Here is a 20,419-nt window from a genome sequence, read left to right on the forward strand (position 1 = left end):
GTTCAAAGCATCAGGCACAGTGCCTGGCTCCCCGCGGACATGCAAGGAATCAGGTACTGTTACTCACTACTGTTGCCCCTCAGAGCCTCAGGTTCCTCATCCAGTAAAGGGGTAAGAACATCCCATATGAGAATGTCGCTGGGTTGACATGACATGCAAGGATGGAGGTCTTACTTACGCCCAACAGGAAAGAGGAACAAAAAGGGCATCTCCTAGTCTTTCTCTGGGCCAAAAACCCCCCAAACCTCTGAAGATAGAACATCAACAAAGAATCCACAGGTGGAAAAGTGCTTTACAGAGTGCAGACGCTGCCATTTGCGGGGATGGGAGTGGCGAGGAGAGATAGGGGGAGTGAACGTTCAGTAGAGGTGGTCCTCGCTTTCTGCACTTCGCCCTACTGCGCTTCCCCAGGAGTGCCATTCCTACGAACTCAAGGTTTGAGGCCACCCTGCATCCAGCAAGGCCATCGGCGCCTTTTATCCAAGAGCACCTCCTCACTTCGTGTTTCTGCGTCACATTTTAGTAATTCTCCCAGCACCTGAAACTTTTTTGTCATTATTATATTCGTTGCGGTGACCTGTGATCAGTGATTATAACTCACCAAAAGCTCCGATGATGGTTACGATTTTTTTTTAGCAATGAAATCTTTTTCTCATTAAGGTGGCATTGGGTGGGGTTTGTTTGTTTGTTTGTTTGTTTGTTTTTTTAGACATAATGCTATTGCGTTCTTTAAACAGACAATGGGATGGTGTAAACATAACTTTTATGGGCACTGGTAAGCCAAAGAAATCATTCGAGTCGCTTTATTGCGATATTTGCTTTATTGAGGTGGCCTGGAACCGAACCCGCGGTCTCTCCGAGGTATGCCTGTACAGTGCATTCCTCCCTTCCTTTCAAAAACCTCCACTAAGGGAAAACGCAGCCTTTGAGGACCCCTCCAACAGAATCGTTTCCCCACAACCTACCCACTGGGAGGCAACGAGGTGGCCCTCTTGCCATGATACCTCTAAGAGATGGAAAGCCTTGGAGGCAGAGTTGGAGCAGCCAGGGGTGCTGACAGCCCCCAGACAGAACCATATGGCTTGTGACACGTTCCACATAAATTACCTTTTGGCACCGAGCTAAACAAAAGAACTTTGAATAATTCTGCAGTTTCAAAGAGCCTCCCTCTCTGCGACGCTTTTGCCACCAAACAGAATCTATCTGCATATGTCTGTGCCAAATGCATCCTGGTCAGCCGCCCCATGATTTAAGACCAGCTATTCCTTGTCTCCACACTACATAATGAAGTCAGTCATATTTTATTGCCAAATGGCCCTGGTAATGCCTCCGTAACTGCCCATCGAAGGTGCTTTTGCTTTCGGGAATAAAGAGCGAATTTGAATTTCACCAAGATAAACTCGTGACTGGGTCAATACATCGAATGGTTATCGTTTGTGCCCTGCACTTTATCTATTTTTGGGCCTTGTTCCCGCAAGGAAATAAAAATGTATTACCTGACTGTATAAAAGCCACAGGCCTGGGGAAGAGGAGGGACATTTGTGAACTGTTTTCTGCACGGTAGGAGAGCAGACGGTTTCGTTGCTGGTAGGAAAAACAAAATGTGGCCTGGGATGGGGCGAGGGGGGGATCCAAAGTAGGAAAGATCACTTGCTCCAACGTTGCATTTTAAAAGGTAGCTTTTTTCACAGGTGACATTCAATTCTCCAAGAGTTTTGAGTGATTGGCCTCATTCCACACAAGGGGAGACTGAGGAGCAGCAGTGGAAGGGGGCCTTTTTTCGAAACCACATGGATTCTGGATCTTCGATGAGAACCATGTTTCTGGTTCTCTCTCCTTACAGACACATGTCAAAGGCACACTCCCCTGCTGTTTTGGAGTGCCGTGTGACTCGGGACTCATTTGGGATCATGGAGTGTGAGCAAAAGGGAAGGGTCATGATTTCCTCGCAGCTGTGACAAAACCAGTATTCCAGACAGCGGCTGTCCCGGCAGTCTCAGTCCTGGAGTGAGGACATAGGAAGGCAGAGATCCAGCCGAGCCATGATGGACACAGAGCAAATGTGAGAAATAATAGCACTCGGTTGTCTCATACCCCTGGGAGCTGGGTGCTATTTGTTACTGAGGCATAACCTAGCCTATCCTGACTCTAAGCCCCAATGCCAGGCTTTTTACTCCACCGAGTGAAGCCAGAATGGGAGGTCAGCTCTCCCAAATCCAAGTTCACCATTTCACTCTGGTTCTCCTTCTTCTATTAGGAGTTCCTCGACTTTCATAATTCCTAGTTTGCAGAACAGGAGTTTATGTTTTGGAGAAGTCACTTGCCTGAAGGCACAGCCCCATTAAGTAGCCTCATGATGTCTACCTTAGTATCAGAGCTCATCTGAGCTTCCCTTCCTTCTCCTTCCTGTTCCTTGTCCTGCAGGAAATCATACAGTCTAGTGATGAGTAGTATTGGCTGTGAAGGAGGCCTGCCTGGGTTCAAAGGTGACTTTGAGGGAATCCCTGGGTGGCTCAGCAGTTTGGCGTCTGCCTTCGGCCCAAGGCGTAATCCTGGAGTCGGGATCGAGTCCCTTGTCGGGCTCCTTGCAAGGAGCATGTTTCTCTTTTGCCTGTGTCTCTGCCTCTCTTCCTCTCTGTCTCTCATAAATGAATAAATAAAATCTTTAAAAAATAAAAAACAGGGATCCCTGGGTGGCGCAGCGGTTTGGCGCCTGCCTTTGGCCTAGGGCGCGATCCTGGAGACCCAGGATCAAATCCCACGTCGGGCTCCCGGTGCATGGAGCCTGCTTCTCCCTCTGCCTGTGTCTCTGCCTCTCTCTCTCTCTCTCTCTGTGACTATCATGAATAAATAAATAAAATCTTTAAAAAAAAAAAATAAAAAATAAAAAATAAAAAACAAAGGTGACTTTGAGTGAACATCTTAGAACCTTCCTCCTCTGTAATGGGGATGTCACTAGTAGTAGCACCTACCTCCTAGGGTTATGGTGACACACACAGAAGTGCTCAACACAGATCATGGCACACACTAAGTACATTGTGCATGCTCATCATGTGATGAGCACATCTCCTTAATCCAACGCTGCCTTAGTACCACAGAGTATGCAGCCTGCCTCGGGCACCATGACTGCTGGCTCCCTTCTCCCACTGGGTCCACCAGCCCGCACCACTGGGATGCCAGCAAGCCTGCCCTGGACCTCAGCGAGTGCAGGAGGGGGACCCTGTCTGCAATAGACACCTGGGGATAGCCTGGACAGATGACTTCTGGCCTTGGGCTTTCCCAGACTTTATCCTCAGTTGCTTATTCACTCTCACAAACTATCATCATCTGTCTCAACACTGTTAGCATCACTTCTACATCTCTAAGAACTTTCTTTCCTTTTTCCTCCATTTACACTACATATTTACTGAGCACCTGCCACTGCCAGGTGCAGTCCTTGGTGGACAGAATGTAAAAGGTGATTCAGACACAGAGTGGCAACAGAGGAAGACCCACAAGATAGCAAATCTAGAACACTCCAATCAGCATTTATGATAGGAAGTATAGGGTACAGTGGGGGCGTACTGCTCTATTCAGCAAACACTTATTGAGCACCTATCCCGTGTCTGACATTTTGTTCAACACCAGAAATACAGTGGTAGAGAGGCCAGGCCCCATACATCTTCACATGAAGTTTAGAATCCAACATTTGCACCAGCATCCGTTCTCCCCTATTTATGCCCAATCTACGGCTTAGGCATGGCTGACTCTGCTCTACGACCGAGGATGGATTGGTAATCAAAGCTCAGCCAATGGGAGCTTGGTCCTCATCACTGATTCAGGAGTGGTCATATGATTCAGGTTGTCCATTGAAGACTGGCATCTAGACATTTGCTGGAGCTATTGCAAAAGAGGTTATGTCACTGTGATGGGATTCCTATAATGGTAACATATAAACTCAGAGTAACCAATGGATCTTTATCAATATTTAGGGAGGACCGGGCTGAGGATGAAATCAGAAATCTTCAGAAAGAAAGATTTCTGTTAACATCTCAGCCACAGGCACACTGAATGAGACTGGAGCTAGCCGTACCTGGAGGCATCATACCTTCAACATATTTTAGTTACTATGGAGCACTTTTTTTGCTTAAGCCGGTCTGAATGGGTTTCTGTCACTTGCAAACCAAAGAACACTAATGCACTGAGGCACAGAAAGAGGACACAAAAAGCTCTGTGAAGAGAGAAAACCATTTCCTAGAGTAGCACTGGGCCACTCGTATAGCAGGTTTATGAACCGAAATTCACTTTGATGTAGCAAAAGGACCACGAGAGCAGTGGCTGGAGTTTAGACAAGGCTGAGCCCATGAGGTCTGCAAGGAATAAGAGCCCCACCCAGGCGCCACCCAGAAACACTGATACTCTTGAGGTATGACCACTGCCACCTGGCTTTGCAAATGTCGGCGAAGAGGCATATTTTTGCCTCTTCCTTGTCTGAGGCTGCGTCCTGTTTCCCTCCTTCCCTGGTGCCTACCTTCCAGGTGGTCAACCCTGGCCAACCCTGTGAGATCTGAGTGCCAGGAAGACCTTAGTGCTTCCCTGGAATTAGCCCAAGTCTTCTGGGAGCCATGGCCTCAGAGAAAACCGAGGCATGGTGGTTTTCCCTTGTCTTAGGTCTTCACGTGGTGTGTAGTTCAGAGGTATGTATGTTATATTCGAAAATCTCCTATTCAGGATTCCGCATCCACATGATAATGGATGCTCTTTGTTATTGTTATTTTGTTTGGGATTTTCGCTTTTGTTTGGCGCCAGCCATAGTATGAACAATCCCTTGCATCTGAAAACTGAGTCCTTTGATGCCTGTTGACAAAATAGCAAAATAAAGTGTGTATGGACTTTCTCAAGCTTTGGAATGGGATTCCTTTACTAGGCTGATAAATTTTTCCACAGTGCAAGCTGAAGTTTGCCGAAAGGCACATTTTTGCAAGGTGAACCCATACTCTATTGGTGGTTGGTGGTCAGTGGGACAGAACGGGGTGGGGGGGTGTTCCAAAATTATTCAGAAGACAGGGAGCCAGGTTAAGCTCTGAATCCTGGTAGGGAGAGAGCCCACCCCCTAGCAAAGTGCACAATTGTAGCAAATGCACAACAGACGCCTTGGTGTGCAGGGGAAGCTGTGGTTGAACACTGACACCCTATGTGGAGAGCAGGAAATGGCAGTAGGAGCGTCCACACTTTCAGGGACATTGCAGGGAAAAGGCAAATGAAAGGCTCGAGAGCCTAGGTCAGAGGTTGCAAACTGGTGGTGGTCTGTGGACCAAAGTGGACGAGCGAGCATGATCTGTTTGTTCCACATGTTTCCAACTAACTAAGCAGGACAAGGGCTGTCTCTATTTTATTTAGTTATATCCTCAGCCTCTACAGCAAGACGGGCACACAGTAAGCACCCAATACACACTGACTGAGTTGATGGATGAATAGATAGTGGAATCACGTGATTTTCAATCAACAGCCAGATTTCTAGCTTCTTTTTAAAAATCAGAAAAATGAAGAAAACAATGAGCTGGGGTTGTAGCAGCTGTTCCCTGAAAACAGGAGCTGTTATCTCCTTGTTACCACAATCCCCACCACTCCCTATTGCCTCACAGTGGACTCAATTCCATCCTACGCATCACCTGCCAACATGTAGGCATTCAAGTTTGTTGACCGCGACCTAAGCCACTGTGAGAATTTCCCAGGGGAAGTCTACTCCAGTCGCTGAAGAGGATGCAGCCAGGGAGTCTGGGTTTATCACTTTTATTTCCAGCACCTAGAAGGATCCTTCCCACGTGAGCTAAGCCTCACTTTTGTCAGCGTGTGTGGGCCACAGGAAGTCAAAATGTCACAAACCCATCCCACCCTTCACTCCTCCTCTGCTTCCAACATTTAAAAAATGCGGAACATGAATCCAGAAGAATCCAGTTCAGGTTTTCTAGTAAGCAATCAGTCCATTTCCCGCCCCCTAAAATGCTCTACAAATGCTAAGTTTGTTATTATTACCTCATATTCCACTGGGCCATTGCCTGCAAGGAATCAATGAGTAAGGAAAGCCTGTAGTTGGCTTAGCTGATCAGGAAAATCAAATGATTTCACACTTAATTAGTCAAAGACCTTAACATGCTCCAAATGGTCCCACTCCTTTCAGAGGGGCCCCAAAGTGAATGTGTGAATGTGCGTGGGGGGCATTCACTGACCAAATCACAAATTAAAGCCTAAAAGGCACAAACCTATCGCGATCCAAGGAAACGCCTGAGGTACGAGTCAGTCTGTAGACACACTGTTTGCAGTGCAGCACTGTGCTTCAGAGGATGGGTGTCTCGACTATGCAGAACCAGGTTTGAGGCCTGGCTCTGTCACTTACTTTCTGAAAGTTCTTAGTCCTCTCCCTGCCATCCCTTAGCCTCAGTCTTCAAATCTGCAAATGCCAATAGAAATAAGAGTGCTTCAGGGCGTCCGGGGGGCTCCGTTCATTAAGCATCTGACTTCAGCTCAAGTCACGATGTCAGAGTCCTGGGATCGAGTCCCGTGTCGGGCTCCCTGCTCACTGGGGAGTCTGCTTCTCCCTCTCCCTCTGCCCCTCAACTCACTCGAACCCACATGTCTCTCTCTCTCAAATAAATAACTAAATAAACTCTTTAGAAAAATATAATAGGGGATCCCTGGGTGGCGCAGTGGTTTGGCGCCTGCCTTTGGCCCAGGGCGCGATCCTGGAGACCCGGGATCGAATCCCACGTCGGGCTCCCGGTGCATGGAGCCTGCTTCTCCCTCTGCCTGTGTCTCTGCCTCTCTCTCTCTCTGTGTGACTATCATAAATAAATAAAAATTAAAAAAAAAAGAAAAATATAATAGTATTTATTCAATCAAAGTCAAGTTTACATAAGGATCGTGAGGTTCGATATGAACAAGAACGCTTGGCAGGGCCTCTGGCACGTAGTAAATGCTCAGGAAATGCTAGCTATGCTACTCTAAAAGAGAAATGGTTTGAAAGTTTGACCCAGATCAAGCAACAGACTCAATTCGTGCCCGCGCCCAGGCATACACAGACCATCCTAGTCTACCTACCATCTGCAGGGGTTCTGCTGATAAGCCCCCAGGGTAAGAAAGCGAGCTTGATATATAAACTCCAGTTGGAGAAACGTACACATAAACAACAATTACCAGGTCCTTCTGCCGGCACATACAAAGGATGTCAGGAGCCCAGAAGATGGAATGACTCTGCCAGGAGGAGTCTAGAATTTACAGAGAGGCAAACGCATAGAGAAGGAGAGTAGATTAGTGGTGGCCTGGGTTGAGAGCAGGAGCAGGGATTACAAAATTACAAAAGAGCAAGAAAGATCTTTCTGGAGAGAAGGAAATGTTTTCAATTGGACTGCATTGATGGTTGCACAACTAGATAAATTGGCAATAACAACAACAAAAGCCCACTGAGTTGTACACTTAAAATGAGTGAATTTTCCAAACTGCAAATCACATCTCAATAAAGTGTCAAGAATTGAAAAGTATTCACAGAAGACGTGTCATTTAAGCTAAGCCTCCTGGATGATAGAATCCACTAGACAAGGAGGGAGGACTTGGTCTCCCCGGAGGTGGAGGGTACCCGCACAGGAGCAAAATCAGGGAGGACAAAACCCACATGATCAGGAACCAGCTCCATGGCAGGTGGAAGGAGACATGGGTAAAAAGGCTGGGGGTGATGTTCAGCCCAATGTGGACACGTGGACTCTGGGACACGAGGCTTCCCTGGTCAGGGACACTGTGGTGTTATGCCACCGAGCGATGCCTGGCCCCTGCTGTATCTCCCGTGCTAATGGTGGGCTTTGGCTTTGCAAAATAAATCCAAGTTCACTGTTAGGAAACAGAAATCCCCTCCTAGGGCCTGAGAGCAGAGTGAAGTGTTTGATTTCTCAGAGGTGCTCCCTGTGGAAGCCTCCCCTTCACTGGTACTTAGGGGATTTGTAGCTTCTTTGCGGAAATGGCACAAGAGGTTTCTGTGCTTAATCCCCAGATCCTTAGAGTTTGGGCTGCATTCCGTTTATATTTCAAGAGCAGCACGGTGTAATCTGTGACAGCGAGCTTCGGCTCTCCATGCATGGAGCAAGCTGGGAGAAATCAAGATGCCTGGAAAGCTGTTAAAGATGAGAAAGCTAAGGCCCAGAGCAGCACCTTTTAGGGTTTCTGGCCAGACCACAGTTTCCCTGCTAGCTGTCCCCCCTGCCACCTTGGCAGACAAGACTATGTTCCCTGACCCCACTCTCCTGACCTCCAGTTAGACTCCTGGTCCTAGCTGGGCCATTCAGATGATTTCCCCAAAGGGTTCAGAACTGAGCTGAGGAATGTTCATTATTCCAGGCTAGTCAGTGGACTTGCATTTATGTAGAACTGGGAGCTGTGCGCATTCTGAAGCATTGACTTCTGGTTTAGAGAAAGTGATGGACAGACCTTCCCATTCCATCCTTTTTTTTTTTTTTTCTCTTAAAGATTTTATTTATTTGAAAGAAAGAGAAAGAGTAGAAAGAGCAGAGAGAAAGCACATGAATGGTGGGAGGGGATGCTGAGGGAAAAGGAGAAGCAGACTCCCCACTGAGCAGGGACCCCGAAGTGGGGCTGGATCCCATGACCCCAGGATCACAACCTGAGCCAAAGGCAGATGCTAAACCCACTGAGCCACCCAGGCGCCCCTCCCCCTCCTGATTACTGTCTGGTTTCTGGCTCTGGTTCCCTGTGACGCTAGGCTCACCTTATTATATCCCTGGGAAGTATCAGATACTCAGTATGCTTCCAGCAAATTCCTGTATTTTGCTCAAACAAGTCGAAAGTGGATTCCTTTCACTTGGAATCATAGTGTCCTCACTGAGTCAGAGAGAGGATTCCCCAAATCACAATGCAAAATTGACACCAGAACCCTTCTCTCCTGCCAGACCAGGGGCCTTAATGTTCATTAACCAAGATGGCAGAGATGAGATGCTCAGCAGTCTGGGCACTTAGTTAGAATTCTCACCATAGTTTCCAGAAGCTAGTCTACTTTAAGTCCAACCTGAGAAGGAGGACTGCATTTTATGAGAGAAAGACTGTAGCTGGAAATCACAAATACAAAGACAAAGCAGGAGAAGCAAGTGGGGGTCATATTCACAGGACTTTATGGCCATGGCAACAATTCTGGTTTTGCTCAAGTATGGTGACACCGGAAATGGGGTGAAATATGTAAAGCTTGGGAATAATGCCTAGTACAAAATACATGGTAGTTACTATTAGTAAATGACTGTTATTATTACCCTGGGGGTAATGGAAATCACTAGGAGGATTTTTAGCAGGGGCGCAATGTCCTTTTTAGATTCTGAAAGGTGCCCCTGGATGTGGGGTGCAGAATGGACTGGTCAAGAGCCATTTACCTAAAACAAGGAGTGTTGGCAGTAAACGAAGTGTGTGTGCTTGATGTGAGCTGAATTTGAGATATCCAAGTGAAGATGTCAAGTAAGCATTTAGATATTGATGTCTTGCAAGAGAAACCTAAAAAGAAAATATTTTCAGGCATCATTGTTCCAAAGTTGACACCATGGCTATGCATGAGATGCTCCAACAGGGCTGTCCAGGGTCACATTCCCGGGGAAAGCCAATGGGATCTACTTAAGCATAATGGATGTGGTGGCCCACCCAGAATGCCCTCCCAATGCCTCAAGCACCAGCTCAATAAATATTTACTTATTGAACAAACAAATCAATCAATCAATTCACCAGCGGGACTAAAAGCTAGAGTTGTAGATCAGATCCTTCCGGGGAGGCAGTGAGAGGGAACCGGAGCCTCTGCATCACTTTTATTCCTGAATTCTAGACTCTCTTTGACTATCCCATATATTTTACAGTTTTTGAGAATGAACACAGGGCCAGAAGTTGCAGGTAAAAAAGCAAAGGAACAAAAAAAGCATAGAAAAAGCCTCAGTCCTACATAAATAAAGGAAACATTCATTTAGTTACAGAGATCTGCTCATTACTCTGCTATCAATAGATCTTCCCTTTTTGATAGATGCCTTGAGTTCAGGCAACAGAGTTCCCCTGCAGCGTCCCTGGAAGACTTGGAGAGCCATGCCCTGAGCTCTCCAGTGGGGATACAGGAAAAAAAAAAAAAAAAAAAGAATCAGGCAAGTCTGGCTAGTGGTAGGCATTCAATAATTTCGTTTGATATGAAGGGTAGGATATGACCTTGAGTACCGTGAGCATCTTCCACCTTGGGGATCTCCTCCCAAATCTGAAAGCTCTCAAGAAACCTGGCCACCTCCTCAGAATAAGTTCCAGAAAAGAGAAAGCTGGAATCTGAAGAGTCATTCTAAAAAGCCCCGTCTGCAAATTCTTTCCATGCCTGGATTTGTGCACAAACTGGTGAAAACTGACAGCGGCAATATAAACAAGGCTGGTGAACTTTATGTACTATAATCCGAAAACCCTAAGAATACTTAGGGGTGCCTTCTCTGGTCATCAGGCAACCGGGTTTTTATCGGGAAAGGCTGTATGATGCTGTCACTCCAAAAGGTCCCCTTTAGAGGAAAACTGACCAGGGCCCTGGCTTCTGTGATCGCTAAGGGACCAGGAGGAGACACGCAGCCTAAGGGCAGTTACTCTATATGGCAGCAGTTCTTATAGTTTAACGTGTGAAAGAATCACCCGGAGAGCTTGTTAAAATGCAGTTTTCTGGGACCTGTGCTCAGAGATTGGAATTCGGTGGACTGATCTGTAGCCCATCCCACGTGGGGATGCTAATGTTGCTGATGCCTGGGACTGCTGCAAGCATCTTGCTGGACAGCTGTTAGCTCTACAATGCGAGTGATGCTCAGGTATCCAGCATATGCCCAGACCAGTGCCAGGCCATAGTACTTGCTCAATAAATATGTGTTGGATAAACCGCCCTCTCATGAGGAGTTTCACCACTCAGAAACAGCCAGTTAGCAGATAAGAGAAAGCCCAGAGACACAAAGAGAAAAGGCAGTGGGAAGAAGCCACGAGGCATCCAAAGGCATGAGCCTGAAATAGCCACAGGTGAGTCAAAACTAAGAGAGAAGCGACAAATGAATCAGTAGTATCCCAAGGAGGGGGGCAGCAAAAGCTGAGATTCACTAAGTTTCTATATTTCTAGAGGGTTGGAAGAGGCACCAAAAGTCTCTCCTGCTGATGAAGTGACAAGTACATCAGATTACATGAGGTTCTGGTTTCCAGAAAATCCTTCAATCTCTCACAGAGAATGTAACACCACTGCCTGCCTGCCTTGTCTGTTCACGTGTTCTCACCACCCTTCCCTTCTAGGAATGACAGGACGGCTCCCCACAACCAGAAACGGCCCAACATCAACCCAACGTAGGCCGGGAACCCTGGACACAAAACCTCATCTAGGGACTTCGGTCTTGGATGGCAAGGAAAAATTATTTCGATTCTCCAAATCTCAGTTGAAACAGCGACGGGACTGCCCCCTTCTCAAGGATAACGGACACAAAACTGCAAGTCGGAATGACAGGCACCCAGTCAGGACAGAGTGTGTGTGACTTGTGAATCTCTTGAACTTTGGGCAACTCTGAGAATGCAAGGATGTATTGTGATGAATGGATGGATGGATGGATGGATGGATGGATGGATTTATTCATTCGTGCATGCATGCATTCTACTATTGTCTGGGCACCTACTAGGCACCAGGCACTATTCTGGGTATAAAGGATGCAGTAGTAAATAAGACACAGAAACTGCTACTCTCAGGGAGGAATATTACACTAAAGTGAAGGGAAAACAATGATTACAATGAAGAGGCACTAGGTACGGTACTGTTGGATAGTGTTACGTGCCTGGGATAGAGTGTCAAGAGGGTTGAGGGGGCATAATTTTAAATCTGATAGCCAAGAAAGGCATGATGGTATAAATGAAGATCTGAAAAAGGTGGAGGAGCAAACCTACAAACACTCCAGGTGTGGAGAACTGCAGGCATCGAAGAAGATCTTGGGGTCAGAGTGTCAGGGGCGTCTAGGGAGCAGCAAAGAGATGAGCGTATCCGACGAAGAATGAATAAACAAAGCAAGTGGAGCCAAACAGGGGTTGACGTCCAAGTGAGACTGCTGACCAACCACGCAGGGCTCAACAGGTCATAAGAAGGAGTGTGGCTCTCACAGAGCCAAGCAGGAAGCCAGAGTTCAGTTCAGGTGAAAAATGGGCGCAATAATAACTATCTGCATGTGACCCATGTGACTGCTTTATTTAAATGGCAGACAAGGTATGATGGAGGCTTAGGTGATGATGTCGGAGTGGAGAGGAGAATCGTTATCAACACCGAAATCAGAAATCACGCGCTATTGTCAGAAATCAAAGACGATGGAGCGCAAAGAGGCACAGGTCCCCAAGGATACCCAAAGCTGAAGACGGGTCTACATTTTCCGCTTTACAGACACCAAGCCCGAGGCTTCCAGGATACCTTAGTGAGGAGGAGATGGGCCTTTCTCTCTGGTCCCTTGTACAGCTGAACAAAGCAGGGATCACAGGCAACGACTTCCCCCCACAGCTGAACATCTGCATAGAACTTCTGACTCCCCCCAAATCTCACTAACAGCCTACAGGTGACCGGAAGCCTTACGGATCACATGAACAGTTGATGAACACGTGTTTTGTGTGTTATATGTATTCTATGTATTATTACAACAAAGCAAGCTAGAGAAAAGAAAAAGGTTATTAAGAAAATTGTAACAAAGGGAAGATATGTTTACACTACCATCCCGGGTTTACAAAAAAAAAAAGAACACGTAGAAGTGGACTCACGCAGCTTAAACCCATGTTGGTCCAAGGGCCGACTGCATATGCAAGCTCTTTGGAAGACTTGTTTGTGCACTGATTCTAACTCCTCCCTTTCATTCTTCACCCTCCTCAAACACGGATTCTTTCCCTATCGGTCTTCTAAAATCATTGCCAAACCCACTGGACTCCTTAAGGCCCCATCTTACTACACTTTCCAGCAGCATTCAGGCATGATCGACTATGCTATCTTTCTGAACACGATTTCTTCTCTTGGCTTTGGTGGCACCAGCTTTCCCAATTCTCCCCCATATCATCTGGCCACTCTTTCTCAGTCTCCTCACCTGAGTCCTCCCCTTCCTCCTACCATGAGGGAGTTTGCCAAGACTCAGATCTGGGCCTCTTCTTTTCTCATTCCATATTGCCTCCCTACATGATGGCATGAGTCCCATTGCTTGCAAAATCAGCCATGGCCAGCAACTCCCCCAAATTAACCTATGCCCTGACCTCAGACTAACACATGTAACTTCTCTCTGTCAACCACTTTCTTCTTTTTAAAGATTTTATTTATTTATTCATGAGAGACACACACATAGGGAGAGGCAGAGACACAGGCAGAGGGAGAAGCAGGCTCCATGCAGGGACCCTGATGTGGGACTCAATCCCGGGACTCCAGGATCATGCCCTGAGCCAAAGGCAGACGCTCAACCGCTGAGCCATCCAGGTGTCCCTCAACCACTTTCCTTGTGTGTTGACTGGGCATCTCAAACTCACACATCCAAACAGAATTCTTGATGTCTTCCCCCGGCCCCCAAACATATCCCATCTTCCCTAGCTAATTTCTGTAATGATAACTTTAAAATGCATTTCCAACCTTTAGCAATCATAGGAGTTCTTGGGGAAAAAAATGGAAAGATCAGTTAACACAGTGCTCCCCCCCCTCCGCATTCCCATAAGTGAAGGTCCGCTCCGGGAAGCCCAGGCATGTGCCAGTTTTCAAATCCCAGGCTGGCTCATGTTACACAAATACGTCACCCACTTGACTCCTATAGGCGTTTGGGATGGAACCCCCACACCAGCCTCCTCTTGTACCTTTCTCAGAGCCAACCACACTGGCCTGAATTTCATTCCTTAAATGAGCCAGATTCTTTTCTGCCTCAGCACCTCCCCTCTGCCAGGAAGACAGCCCCCGTACAACCAAGCTGCCCCTACTCATCCTGCAGATTTCACTCAAATGTCACTTCCATTGGCCTCATCCCCAGCCCCCGTGGAAATTCTCCTGTCATGCGCTCTTTCAGAACACTCCCTACAATTTCCAGCTCTGCTCCCTTGTGTTCTTACTAGTTTAGTGCCACCTGTCCTCACTCAGGCTATAAACTCCGGAGGTCCATTATCTATGGCTTTCATCCCTGGATACGAGGTACCTCGCATGCAATAAATATCCAACAAATGTTGGTTAGATGATTGAAGGAATGAGTGTTGTCTACTTTATAATAGACGCTGAAGTTCAGTGTCCTCATCTGTAGTATGACAATGGTTATTTTTCCTGCTTTGCGTACATACAACTTGACAGAACAAATAAAACTGTAAAGTAGCCTACGATTTTATTACATTTTTATTCTCCAAGAGAGAAAGACTACTCTATCCACATTTGTATCATCAGCACCTGGTATAAAGTTACTGTCCACCAAATGCATGTTGGATTGAATTGCTATTACTACATCCGCAGAGAGGTAAAAACAAGAGCTCATGTCAGTTCCCCAGTCCACAATTAATGCTCCTACCCATCTGTCTCAAAAAGATTCCTCTGACCTGATCATAAGGTGTGGAAATCTTCAAGTAAGCATCTTGGGGCTAAATCAATAAATTCACAGCCTAGAGCCAAGTTTTTTAGTTTTTTTTTTTTTTTTTTTTTTTTGTGGGTTGTTTTTTTGGTTGTTTTTTCTTTTTTGTTTTTGTTTTTTGTCCTGAACAAGTTTCTGTTTCATACCTGTTTGTTCTATTTTTTGAAAGGTGTGTGCAGTTTGTCAATAAGGCTGATGCTCATTGCTTGAAGGTTCGGTGAGCAAGAAAACAGGCGCAGATTTATAGGAAGTCTGCCTTCACCCAAAAAAGTCAAGTATCTACTTTATTTGGAGGGCAAAGGTTGAAGGTAAGCTGTAGAATGGCGAGGAGGGGAGGCCCAAAGCTGGTCTGGGTGGGGGGGCCACTGAGAGGCTACTCACGTTCATCTGAAAGGTTCTGAACATCATCTCCATGACTCTGCAACACACGTGGGATTGTAACCCACCTGGATTTGGTGTACATGGTCTACCTGTGGCTCCCCTGTCCGATTTAGGTGTTTGTGTGTTTGTGAAGAGTGGTAATACAGTGAATGTATATTTGAGCCTCTACTATGTGCTAGAACTAGGCATCCTAAAAGTAACTTAACCCCCACTTAGAAGGGACTGTCATCCCTTTCTAGAGATGTGGAAACTGAGGTTCAAGTGAATTAATTTGCACAGTGTCATGAAACTGGCAAGCAGTCGAAGGCAAGGCCACCAGCGTTTAAGACTGGAAACAACAACACAGCACAACAAATAAAGTAGTAAGCTAGACACTTCTGGGATGCCTGGGTGGCTCAGTCAGTTAAGCGTCTGCCTTCGGCTCAGGTCATGGTCCCGGGGTCTTGGGACTGAGTCCCATCGCTGAGCAGGGAGCCTGCTTCTCCCTCTCCCTCTCCCTCTCCCTCTCCCTCTCCCTCTCCCTCTCCCTCTCCCTCTCCCTCTCCCTGCCACTCCCCTGTACTAGTGCTCTCTCTCGCTCTCTCTGTCAAATAAATAAATAAAATCTTTATTAAAAATAAAAACTACATACTTGTAAGTGCCAGAGTCTACATTGCAGCCCAGAGCAGCAAATACCCGGTTGCTTTTTACGTGAGCCGGCATGGCCTCGTCTCAGCACACAGCACAGTAACCTTGAAGGAATGAGAGCTTTGGAGTCAGATCTAAACTTGAGTTCCTTCTCTGCTGCTGACGACGTGTGACGCTGGGCTCTGTGTGATGGCCGGCTCTGCTAAGCTGCTCTGGACCTCTGGTCAGGCTGTCATGTGTTCTCCAGTCGTCCGGCCCATGAACGATGTATAAGGAATGACAGCTTTGCTTTTCTCCTCATCCCACACCCCTTGTCTCAACCAAGTCTGTGTCTATGATGTTGTAAAAACAAAAGCAAAAACCAAAACCAGACATTGACCATTTCCTCTCTCTCTCTCTCCCTCTCTCTCTCTCTCTCTCCCCCCCTCCCTAACATGCCAGGCACCCAGTGAAGCCCTTAATATGCCACATTTTCATTTAGTACAAAGTCTTTTTTCTCCCAGATCCTGCATCGTGGACGCAGAACTTCCCCAATCTTAGTAACGGGGCCAGTACTCTGCCTCGAACCTGGCCCATCTGAGGCTGAAGCGCAGGTTACCAACCACTAGTCCACACTGCCTCCCTCCCTATGCTCCAAGAAAGCAAATACTGACAAAAGTAGAAGTGTTTTCTGTTCCTTCCTTGCTCCTTTTGCAATAACATTCCCTAACCTGGCACTGTGTGTGTGTGTGCGCACATGATCGCCAGGAAAATGTAAAGGCAGAAAGGTCGGGAGACAAACCAGCCAGCCTGATCTGATATTATGATGGACAGGAAATTACTAGAAGTTCAGTATCATCTGTGAGAGTCTACTTTGGGCATTATTTTACCTTCAATGTATTCTCAGAGCTCCACGCCCATCCCCAGATGTTAAGGATTTGTTATTTGCATGACATGACTGTGTCTGCCTCAACACCACCTTGTGTGTGCCTCAACAGCAGGGGAAAGGCCAGGAAGCAGCAAGAAGAGACAGGTCACTTTATTATTTTTAAAACAGAATTCATAAGCAGGTGCGTTTGTGTTTCTTACCCTAGGCCAGGCTCCTCGCTCCTCTCCTTGCTGCTGCTTCACAGAAGCAGCAACCAGATCGATCTGGCTCAGAGGTGATGTTCTTCAACAGAGCCTATTCCAGGATTCTTGGGGGTTACTGAATATTTGAAGGGGCTGGGCTTCCATGAAGAGAATACAAAAAAAAAAAAAAAAAAAAAAAAGAATGAAGCATTTCAGACTTGAGAGAGTGGTGGTGCTCCACCGTGGGCTATTTTTCACCCCTGCAGGCAGCTGGCAACATCTGCAGACATTCTTGGTTGTCACAGCCTGGGAGGCTCCCGGGGCCCAGCGGGGAGATGCTACTGATTATCCTACGATGCACGGGATGGCCCACCCCCCTAAACAGACACACAAGCACACAAGAAAGAATTCTTCTGCAGCAATGTCAATAGTGCCAAGGTTGAGAAACCCTGCTTTCAAGGACGCACCTCAGGTTTTGATTTTATTTTTAAATTTTATCTTTGAGAAAGCAAATTACTGAGTATGATTTTTCTAGAACATACTCTTTGAGATTATTTCCTAAGTGGGCCTCCGTGGCTCTCTGTCTCTTTCAGGGCCGTCTGAAGCCTTCAGGCCAGAGGAACATCCAGGACGCGGACGGGCGACCTTCCCTGTCACCTCTCAGACCCAATCGCGTGGGATACCCTGCATCACCCAAACCAGCCTCGAAGCCACACAGCCTCCTCTCTCAGCCCGGCAAGCCTCTCCCCTCTTTACTACCTTGCAAAACTCTCTGCACCCCCTGAGGCTTTGTCAGTCCCCTTCTTCACCTTTCTGGAAGCCCTGACTGCTCAGATTAGAGTTCGTGCAGCAACAGCAACAGCATCACCCGGGAGTTTATCAGAAAAGCAGAATGTCTGGCCCTCTCCACCGTCTTAGAGAATAGCCAGCTGCCTTTCAAGACCCCAGGTGCTCTGTCTGCCCACGGAAGTGCAAAAGGGCTCCCGTCAACAAGGGGAGCTGCCTGCGGCGTGCTCCCCACTCCCAGAGACCCGGACTCACAGAGTCTTTCCCGTGCAGCAGCTGTTTGTGTGTCTGTCTCTCTCTCTCCACTTTGTGACCCTGATCTGCAGAAGGATGGCATTTTATTTATGTGCGTATCACTGCATCAGAAGAGAACAGACGCACAGCAGACACCGATATATTACAGCTACACAAATGAACGGTCCGTCAATCCAGGCCCCTCCCCCGCCGTCCCCACCAGATGGAAAGGCTGTGTCCGTCTCCTGACAGCTGAGGCCAGTATAGGTCCAGTGCCAGCCACGGGGACGCGATGACATCTCAGCAACCCCACCCATTGGTGCTTAGAATGAAGACCGACTCAAGACCCAACCCATAAAATCCCAGTAATGCTTACAGCATGTCAAGCCCTCTGCTTGGCCATGGGGATGTGACAATGAAGAGAACACTCCTGGTCCCTCCTTTTGAAGGGGCTGCTATCCTGGGATGGGAGGCAGACATGAGCAAGTTGGGGCACCTGGGTGGCTTAGTGGTTGAGCGTCTGCCTTCAGCTCAGGGAGTGATCCTGGGGCCCTGAGATCAAGTCCCTCATTGGGCTCCCTGCATGGAGCCTGCTTCTCCCTCTGCCTATGTCTCTGCCTCTCTCTCATGAATAATTAATTAATTAATTAATTTAAAACATTTAAGATAGTTCACACCGTTTGCTCACCCACCCACCCACTGGCTTACTTGCTCCTTCAATACATGCATTGAGTTCTTCTACATGCCAAGTCCTGGGGCCACAGAGGTGAATGAAACATACAAACCCAAACCCAAACCCAAACCTGTGGACTGGCAGTGGCTGGGGAGAAGGGGGTAGGGACAAAGGAAGGGGCGAGCTCCCAGGGTAGCCCCACAGGCTGGGGTTGGCCTCTACATCTGAGTCCACCTCAAGATGCCCCACCTGCCCACAGAGCCACAGCCAGGGTGGCTCAGCCCATCCCACCACCTTCTCCAGGCCACTGTGGTGACCCCCATTTCTGCATGCTCCCTAAATAGATGGGGGTGGGTGGACTCTCTAGAGCATCTCCATTCTTACTTTTTTTTTTTTAAAGATTTGAGCGAGACAGAGAATGAGAGAGCACAAGTGGGGAGGAGGGACAGAAGGAGAGGGAGAAGCAGGGAACCTGACATGAGGCTTGATCCCAGGACCCCGGGATCATCATCTGAGCCGAAGGCAGATGCTTAACCAACTAAACCGCCCAGATGCCTCGCATTTATGATTTTTAAGGTGCTACCGGGCCTGAGGATCATCCAGGATAGAGCAGACTTCCCTAACCAATAGCACTTATGCAGTCAACTCCGTCTCGGAGACATTCATTCTGCAATTTCTGGGGCCTCGGAGGGAATGTCTTCATATTTCTCCACTGCAGTGATGTCACCATTCATTGGCCCTAATAGCTCCACTATCAGAGAGTCCGATGTTTCCAGGCATTCAGTTACCCATAATTATTTTGTTTTACTCTCCATTTTGGTGAGACAAGCCATTCAGACCAGGCAGGACCTGCACATCATTTGCTATTTGTATGTGAGTTAAACAAAGCTCCATCCAGAGCATGGAGCGTTATCTACAATCCTCCCTGGGCTGTCTCATTGGTCTTCTTGCTATGCTTTCTTACCGAGAATATCATTATAATAATGATCTTTATCAGGGATCAGCAAACTAAGGCCTGGGGGCAATGCTGGCCAGCCACCTGCTTTATTTGTAAATTGAATTTTACTGGAAAAGCACCATACCCATTTGTTTTCTTATTGTCTGTGCTGCTTTTGTGATAAAACAGCAGAGCTGAGCGGTTCCAACGGAGATAGCGCAACCCTCAAAGCCCCAAACATTTCCTATCAGGTCTTTTTACAGAAAAAGATTGCCAACCTCTGCCTAATAGCTAATGTTTCTATAGCTCAAGTCCTGTGCAAAATCCTTTATGTGGTTTGCGTCCTCTAATCCAGTAAGAACCCATTTTACAGGTGGGACTATCAAGTCTCAGAAGTGACGGCCCAGCGTCCCAGCGTCCCAGAGTTGGGGTTCAAGCCTGTGTTGCATCAGCTGTGTCTGAGTGATGCCTCCACGTGCCTCCTGAGATCCAAACCTGCACTGACCTCATGAGCTGCAAAACCCTGTTAGGTGAGACAAGTCACTTTGTCTCTTTGTGCCCATTTGTGCAAAAAAGGCTCATGATCCAACCTCCTTGGCCATGCCATTCCGAGTTAGATGAAGTACGGCAGATGGAAACGTATGGAGTGTCAGTGAAGCATTCACCGGTGGTTACTGCCCAGGTGATAGGTGTCCACCTGCACGTAGATGGCAGGACATGTCACTAACACCTCCCTCCTAAGGCTTCTCTCCTTCCTTGCTTCTCAAAGTGTGGCCCACAAGCCACCTGGGAGCCTGTTCGCAATGGAGAATCTCGAGCCTGGCCCAGACCTACTGCATGCTAATGACACCCTTGGGTGACAGGGCTTGGGATGCTCTGCTCTAATCCCCACTCTGATAAAATCCTGACGGTGATGCCACTGGCTCTGTCAGGGCCATGCAACATCTTCATGACCTCACCTTCTGGCCAAGGGGACTTCTGTGCTGGTTTCCTCTCTTTAATCCTTTAGAAAAAAGGCACCTCATTCTGTCCCAAGGCTCTGTGGTTGGACTTTGATGCCTTCCTTGGTTCTTGGGGGCCTCGACTCCTAACGAAGTGTCCTTTATACCTTTCCCC

At 47.4% G+C, this 20,419-nt stretch overlaps 1 protein-coding gene across 1 annotated transcript in view; it reads right to left on the bottom strand.

Moving 5' to 3' along the window:
* Nucleotides 1-20,419, bottom strand: part of HS3ST4 (heparan sulfate-glucosamine 3-sulfotransferase 4) — a 401,441-nt gene that overhangs the window by 168,555 nt on the left and 212,467 nt on the right. The window lies entirely within an intron of this gene.

The sequence above is a fragment of the Canis lupus genome, chromosome 6 (genome assembly GCF_003254725.2).
Source record: "Canis lupus dingo isolate Sandy chromosome 6, ASM325472v2, whole genome shotgun sequence".
Classification (NCBI taxonomy): Eukaryota; Metazoa; Chordata; class Mammalia; order Carnivora; family Canidae; genus Canis; species Canis lupus.